Source organism: Podarcis bocagei (genome assembly GCF_964188305.1).
Source record: "Podarcis bocagei genome assembly, chromosome: 10".
NCBI lineage: Eukaryota > Metazoa > Chordata > Lepidosauria > Squamata > Lacertidae > Podarcis > Podarcis bocagei.
The window spans coordinates 1,251,967-1,260,707 of NC_138135.1; the positions used below are offsets into that span (position 1 = coordinate 1,251,967).

The 8,741-nt window shown below is 42.9% G+C and overlaps 1 protein-coding gene across 2 annotated transcripts in view; it reads right to left on the reverse strand.

Annotated features, from left to right (window-relative positions):
- The window catches only part of LOC308595683 (uncharacterized protein), a 171,848-nt gene that overhangs the window by 153,745 nt on the left and 9,362 nt on the right, over positions 1 to 8,741 (reverse strand). The gene's annotated exons all lie outside the window — the stretch shown is intronic.

Consider the following 8,741-nt stretch of genomic DNA (forward strand, 5'->3'; position numbering starts at 1 on the left):
CGAGGAACTGTGGGTTTGAGGGAGGACTGGAGGACGGTTTTTGAAGATACGGATGAGGAGGAGGGTAGTTTTCCAGGCTTCACCCCCGCCACTCCGGAGAAGGGTAAATTGGGGATGGTCGATTCTCCTGAGGGGAAGGGGGCCTTTGAGGAGGGGGTGGATGTCAGGGAATTGGAGGCTGCGAAAGAGCTGAGGGGGAAGCAGAGAGGCAAGTACAGAGAGCCCATGCCCGTAATTAGCAGATTCTCTTCCACGTCAGAGGAGGAAGATGGGAGGGGGGAGCCAGTACTGGGAACCAGCCACTCACAGAGCAGAGGAAGCAAGAGGTGTGGACTCAGGAAATGGGCTTGCTGGGGGAGGCGTAAAAAAAGTCAGGCGATTCATCTGACTCCGAGAGATGAAGTGTGTTTTTGAACTCTTGTAACTGCTTTGAAGCTTAGCGATAAATCTCTTGTAGAGAGATGGCTGTGTGCCCGGAGCATTATCTCAGCTAGCTTGTCAGCACAACCCCTACATTAGCCATATATAATCCAAACGTAAAAGGTACACACAATACAGTCCTTTTGATGTTGGAAGAATTGACCGCTAATGCCTCACAGTCTCGCAGCTTCGTATAATCACAGGAAGCTTTTTCTCCGATGTGTCGCAGCTCCAACCCCCTCGTTCTCGGAGCTCAAAAGCAGAACTTTCCAGGGAGAGGGGAGCCCAGTTTTGACACCTGCCAGATTCCATGTCCTCAAAATGCTCGATTTGAGGTTTTTCCGGGGGTCTGCTGCGCTGGAGCAGTTTCCCCTGCCTTTGATATACCGAGGTCTCCTCCGATAAAGAGATCTCCGACTGTGATGGCGAGCGATCAACCAAAAGCCCTTCATGAAGCAAAGCTTTCTGCCGGCTGCTTCCAGGCAAAAGGGCATCCCAGAAACACACACTGGGATTCGTGGTGTATTGCCATATCCATTGTTTTCCAAAGGTTATCACAATGTAGTATAGAAACTGGTATAGGATGAGATCAATATATGGCCAGCCCTAATCCTCACTCACCACCAGAAATACAGATTCACCCTCTCCCCCTCACTATCAAAAGGTACCTTACATCTAAAATTATACTCATTATTGTGGGATATTACCTTCATTATTTCATTACTATACAGTTTTACATATAAACACCAGAACAAATACATGACATGCTTTAAAGATGGATTTTCTGCTGAGTTCATTGCTGTGAAGAAGAGTAAACTCTGAAAGGAACACATTCCTCATGCCATTGTTACGGCTAAAATCTGGGTGCGGGGTTACTCTGCCACCCAGCTCATCAGACTAAGTCCGTGGGTCCCTGCGGAAGAAAATGAGCTCAGCCAGACGCAGGAGCAAACTGCAGAAGATCCAAGTTTATTGCGCAACAGGTTCAAGGCGAGATTGAACAGAGAGAAAGGGGTGACATGAACTTTTGAAATTTCCCTCCATATCCCAGAATACAGTGCATGAAACGTCACGAATACATTATGGGAAGGTTGGGTTTCGCAAGTTACATCATGAATATACTTTACACGTCATGAATACATTATGAAAAGGTGGGATTACATTAATTAGCATTTTCGGATGAGGGAGGGGGGACATGCGGAGCGGGAAATATACATAGATACACATTTATTGAGTACCGGTGGTGGCAAGACAATGGGTCAGAGATATGCATCGTCTGCCACCTAATATTGCCTAGAGGAAAGGTTTGGCGAAACGATCTGACAGGATTAAGAAGTTCCTGCGTACGTGACCTGCCGCTTCGGGGATTATGGAAGTAGGGATAGCATCATGGAGTTCACGGGGAACTGAGTTGAATGACACTGAGAGCGATGAAATCGGAGTTACGGTTGATTTTATATCAATTTCTAAAGATTTCAATGATTTCAAACCCATTCTGTACTATAGGGCAAAAGCAGAAACAGAATGGATACATTGTAACAGGATTTTGACGTTGGGGTGAAATGAGGCGTGCAGGAGCTCCCTGAGCTAGCTTCTGCAGGACGAATGCATGGCTGTGATTGGCTAAAGCGGGGCCATAGGAATAAGCGGGGCCTCGGATGTTCCTAGAAGGAAGGGGGAAGGAGCCCCCCCCTTTCCGTTCCGTATCAGTCCCCCATTCGGAGATAGATTTGCATTAAAGTTCTGTAAGAACTTGCAAATCTTTTCTCCGCACCCTAAATCTCGGTGAATGGGATGTGTGGCTTTATGCAAACCTGAAAGGGACTTGCAAGCCATGCCTCTTACGGTCATTTGCAAGTATAGCAGTGCAGGTAGCTGCATATAGGGTATTATATAAAGAACACCTCTTGTATTTTGTTGCTAAATTACTTGTGGCACCCTAGCTCTTGGGAGAAATATTTTCAATAGTGGTGTATGCTTTACATTTTAGCAGGAAGGTCCACTACTGACTGAAAAAAAATGCAGTTTGCTTTTTAGCCCCACCATTTTTGTGTTTTCAGGTGCCAAGCTAGCTCTTCTGTGGTCTCACACCGGCATAGTGGTACAGCAACACATCCTGTCTGTTGAATCCCCTCGGGGCTTTCATTTAACCATGTTGCCTGGCATTCACCATAGCTGGCACAGGTTTGGGCATCTCGTGAGGGAGAGGTCTTCGCCTTGGCCTTTAGCTATGGGATTTTATTATAGGCTGTGGTCTCGCACCCATGGAAAGTTGCTCACTTGCACTTAAAGGACCAAAAAGCTAATTGCAGCCTGGATACACTTGCCCAATTCAAACTGAGTCCAATTTGAATTTATCTTGCCCCATGGTTCTCATCTCTTCAAACCAATCTGTTAAAAGAAAACCATTCTTAACAAGGGCAGTTTGTCCAAATAAGTCAATTTAACTCTATAAGGGATCATTCCTGCTAAACCAAAGCATATCCACCTTCATGTACCTGGTGTTTTATGGATCCAGAAGTTTGTCATTGGCAAAGCGAGGTTTAACACATATTAAAATGGATAGGGAAAGTTGGCAGAGTGCCAGGTGGAACAATGTGGTTATAAATTGATCTAAACATTGGACTACACAATAGTGTGAGCTATTAGAAAGTATAAAATGCATGAGAATTCTCCATTGGTGTGTAAGGAAGAAGACATTAAACATAAAAACAATTACACACAATAAATTGCCCCCCTTTGTGGAAATCACACTGTCAGACACATTTCAACATTCTTACATAATAACACATAATACAAAACAAAATAATTAAATATCTGTTGCATATCTTGACACAATTGTGATCTTTTACGTATGTATCTTTTGAATCCTGGAGCAGAGGCTTGAGGTTCAAGTGAAAAAAATGTCCTTGCAATTCAACTCCTCCCCCCTTTGTCAGCCCCCCCCCCCGTCAGTCTATATCTGGTGTCTGTCGTTGCAGGTCTTGTGATGACTGAGTTGAGGGGTTGTTGCTGCTTTTCATCATTGCACATCTGTAGAAGTGATATCCTGTAAGGGGCAGGGTTTTTGGGGACTTAAACACACAGTTAGACAAGGAAGGGGCAAAAGGCAAGAAGGATGTCCTTGAGTTTTCCGTGGGAAGCTGCAGATAGTTAAAAATCTTAGCACATTAAGCATTTTATTCATTTCAATATTATTATCACATTTCCACATAATTACTGTTATTATCTGCTAAGTTTGTTTCCTTTCCTTCACTTAGTTTTTGTTGTTGTTTTTTCATTTTATTAAATAAAAAATTACTCCACATGTATAGAAAGAGAACTGTAAAAAACACAAAGGTTAAAAAATACAAAAGAAAGCAAAAAATTAGATTACCAGTCAGATGAAAACAAACTTGACACAAAGACATCAGATTTAGAAAAGAATTATTATTAAATAATACAAAGATATTATCAAAAACCGCACAGATTACTACTGGACTGAAAAAAATGGGAAAACAATGGGGGAAAAACTTTAAATTCACCATGTGCTATCTGATAAAAGAACTTCATGAAACTGACTTTCAACATGTGATGAACATGTCCCCAAAGTAGAACACACACACACAAAATGAGCTATGAGGAACCAAAAATAAATAAATGCTAAGACATACAATTAATAAGTAACCTGAAGTAATCTGTTTTGGCATTCTAACATCCCAAATGAAAATAAAATAGTGTTTCTTGATGTGACAACATCAGCTGTAATGTTAATACTGGGAAATGAGTTAATACCAAGAAAAAATGAATGGCAATTTAAAGTTGTGCAGGTACCTTGCACTAGCCAAAATGACAGAATTAATAAGAAATGCTCAGGCAAAAAGGTAAACAAGTACCATTCCACAAACAATGTTTGGTTGTGCTTCGATTAACTTCATAGACATCATGGAGAAACGGATTAAATAAATGAAAACAGATTATTTGTAACTTAAAAAAAGTGTCAAAGCCACAAAGAGATGGAAGTCACTAATATAGCAGGGATTCAGACTTGTTTCACAGAACAGAAAGAAGGTTGCTGTGGGAGGAAAAAGGGACAAACACTTTGTTATCGGGGTTCACATATCCTGTTAAAAGGGAAAATTATTTCATGTGAGAAGCTTGTCAGGAAATGCTGTTCCTAAAATTCCCATTGAGGGGGGGAATGCTTCGATATTTACCTGTGAAAAGAATTTGGCATGTTAAGATTTGAAACCTGGAAAGCTCTTGACTTTTGATGGGCTAGGTTTTTTTTGTTTTTTGGGGGGCTAAAAAGCAAACTGCATTTTTTTTTTTTTTTTTTTTTTAGCCTTTTGTCTTAAGTAGCCCCTGGAGCAAAGCACATTAAGGATGATTTCCCTCAATGGTTCCAAGTTTTACATAAGGAAATTTGTATAGGTTTCACACTCTCCAAACCTTCTCTCTCCCCCCTCCTTTCTCTCTCTCTTTTGTTGTAAGCTGATCTAGCCTCTGTGCATGTGCAGAGTTCATGTCTCAGCAAACCTTTTATACCATTGAAAATGTTGCATCTTTTGGCTCAATTAGAATAAGGAAGGGAAAGGTAAGGAGTAGATTTTAAAAATAGGAATTTTTTTTGTTTTTTAAACATTCTCAGTCATTTCAGCCTTACCATTTGCAGACAAATGGATTGGGAAAGGCTAATTCTACTTGATTATCCATTTGTATGTGCTTAAACTTTGAGTAGACTTTTAAGTCTGATTTTTGTAAATAATAGACAAAATGATAAACACTGTAATCACTTAAATGCCTGATATCACCAGTTCTGCTTCAAACATCATGGCTTTCACCTCTCACCTTTTAAAAAACAAAGAGCAAATCTGGGCTGAATTTCAACTCAGCCACAATTGGGAAAGTTGAAAGGGACCTGGGGTCATCTAGTCCAACCCTAAAATACAGGGTTCATAGCAAGATTTGTACTACCAGAAACACACACATACTTATGTACACAGACACAACTGGGGAAGAGATCACAAGCCATGCGCCTATCATGTACTAAGGAAGAGAAAAATAAAAGTACCCAACTAGTTTGAGTGAGAGTTTACTTCCTTAGACTAAGAGTGAAAGTTCCTAGATAAATTATCTTTAAAGACTGAAGTGAACATTTTCCTAAGATAGGGAGAGGATCTCTTATAAAGCATAGTTTAAACAGCCATAGATTTGATTTAAAAGGAATACAAGAGTGAACAATTTTCCTGAACTTGCAGAGGAATAGTAAGCCTAATCTATGCCCCCCCCCCACCTTTGCAGTTTCCTTTAAAGGAAGCTTACTCGGGAGTAAATTTACCTGGCACAGAATAAGAAGGAGAAGGGGAAAAAAACCCCTGAAAGAGACAGAATGAAACAGGGGGGGGGGCATTTTCTAAGAAAAGAGGCCAGGACGTCTTATAGAGACTGATATCAGGAGCCCTAACTCTTCTGTCCAACCAAATCAAAGTTAAAACTGGACTCACATAATTTTCTTAGAAGGAACACCATACTTTCATAGGCATATGCTTAATACATACACTGCATTTTTGCTTGAGAGAGCAGTTGGCTCAACTAGGCTTTTGCAGCAGAAACATTAGGTTATCAGCACCTTCCAAAATAAGACTGTAGACTCACAATCTCAAAAGTTGGGGCAAAGCAAGAGGTGGGGTAAACATTTGCACACTTCATTCTCATTTTCTCTTATTTAGGACTGCTAAGATCCAGCATGGCTTCCTTAGATTTAAATTTTGAAGCAAGCTTGCAGTTTAAACTATGCACACTTAAGAAAGGCAGTCTGCCAGAGACAGAAGGAACAGACAACACACATAACAGACAACATGTAAACATACATATTCTCATATATGTATTAACAGACAACACACATAACAGACAACATGTAAACATACATATTCTCATATATGTATTAACAGACAACACACATAACAGACAACATGTAAACAGATATATTCTCATCCTTTAGTTGGTTATTGCAAGGAGTTGGGCCACTACCTTTGGCTTCATTAAGTGAAATTAGTAGGAAGGTCCCACATGGTTTTATGAGCCTCCTTACCTCTTCAAACACACCACCAGTTAATCAAACTGGTAGGGCTCACAACGCTTGGTTGACTGGGTACCCCTTTATAGATGCATGCGTTGCTGTTGTTGCTTTTTTGCTTTTTCCTTTTTTTGGGGGGGGTGTCTGGGATAGAGAAGGGGAAAAAGAGGGGTTGATTAGGATTGGTATGTCTAGGGGTTTGGTATGCTTAGTACAGGGACGTATAGTAAAGAGGAGAAGGGGCTTCTAGTTGCCTGGCAACTTCCTTAGTGGGTTTTAGAGAGCTCTAGCTATCCGGTTCCTTGCGTTCCCTTTCCTATTTCCTTATTTCCTTATTTCCTTATTTCCTTATTTCCTTATTTCCTTATTTCCTTATTTCCTTATTTCCTATAACCTGGGGTCTCTTTCCACTCTGCCGGTCCTGCCCAATTCCTCATGGGCTATCCCTCCTGGCAACCTCCTACCTATCGTCACATCTCAGGAAAAGGGGCCCTACTGGACGCCCGCGCCATGCGGTGCCAGATCAGGTGATCCCTGGATAGACTTTTGAATCGAAAATCCCCCTTGCTTTTGGAAGCGGGCTTACGATACACGTGGTTCGTAGCTCCGACCGGTGCGGCTGGGATTGATACAGAAAGCAAGACCACTTCCTGCCCCCTAGCAAGGACGCTCGGGAAGTTCGGAAAGAGAACTCCAACCCCTTGCTTTCAACTGGGATGCCCGTTGCAGAGAGTCGGCTATCTTTCAAGTCGGATCTCTCCGTCTTACTTTCGGGCTCCCAATTGGTGCAGCTGGCTGGAGATTTTAAGGAAAAGAGATAGAGCTCAGAACCCCCTTTTCGGGTTGAGCAGCGGTCCACGGTCTCTCTCACTAACCGGACCAAGAGAAAGGCAAGAAGGAGCGATAGAGAGGAGGGCAGAGAATTCAGTTGCCAGGAGATTCCACCCCCTTCCCACCAGTGCACTGGATTTCTTTTCCTATACTCACGCGTCTTCAACGTTGATCCCGGGATCGATGAATAAGCCGGCTGGATCCCTCTTTTGCTCCCCGGCTGAACTCCTAGGGCTTTCGATTACCGCCCGGAAGATGGCTGGGGGTCCAAAAGGATCTTCCCAGGCAAAATGGCCCGGAGCCGGCTGAAGATTTCGGGGCCCCCAGTCAGCAGCTCGGGAGAACCACAAGCCCCACGTTGGGCAGCCAACTGTTACGGCTAAAATCTGGGTGCGGGGTTACTCTGCCACCCAGCTCATCGGACTAAGTCCGTGGGTCCCTGCGGAAGAAAATGAGCTCAGCCGGACGCAGGAGCAAACTGCAGAAGATCCAAGTTTATTGCGCAACAGGTTCAAGGCGAGATTGAACAGAGAGAAAGGGGTGACATGAACTTTTGAAATTTCCCTCCATATCCCAGAATACAGTGCATGAAACGTCACGAATACATTATGGGAAGGTTGGGTTTCGCAAGTTACATCATGAATATACTTTACACGTCATGAATACATTATGAAAAGGTGGGATTACATTAATTAGCATTTTCGGATGAGGGAGGGGGGACATGCGGAGCGGGAAATATACATAGATACACATTTATTGAGTACCGGTGGTGGCAAGACAATGGGTCAGAGATATGCATCGTCTGCCACCTAATATTGCCTAGAGGAAAGGTTTGGCGAAACGATCTGACAGGATTAAGAAGTTCCTGCGTACGTGACCTGCCGCTTCGGGGATTATGGAAGTAGGGATAGCATCATGGAGTCCACGGGGAACTGAGTTGAATGACACCGAGAGCGAAGAAATCGGAGTTACGGTTGATTTTATATCAATTTCTAAAGATTTCAATGATTTCAAACCCATTCTGTACTATAGGGCAAAAGCAGAAACAGAATGGATACATTGTAACAGGATTTTGACGTTGGGGTGAAATGAGGCGTGCAGGAGCTCCCTGAGCTAGCTTCTGCAGGACGAATGCATGGCTGTGATTGGCTAAAGCGGGACCATAGGAATAAGCGGGGCCTCGGATGTTCCTAAAAGGAAGGGGGAAGGAGCCCCCCCCTTTCCGTTCCGTATCACCATACATTTAAATGGGTTCTCCACTCTGAGAAGAAGAAGAGTTTGGATTTGATATCCCGCTTTATCACTACCCAAAGGAGTCTCAAAGTGGCTAACATTCTCCTTTCCCTTCCTCTGTGAGGTGAGTGGTGCTGAGACAATTCAAAGAAGTGTGACTGGCCCAAGGTCACCCAGCAGCTGCATGTGGTTCCCCAGA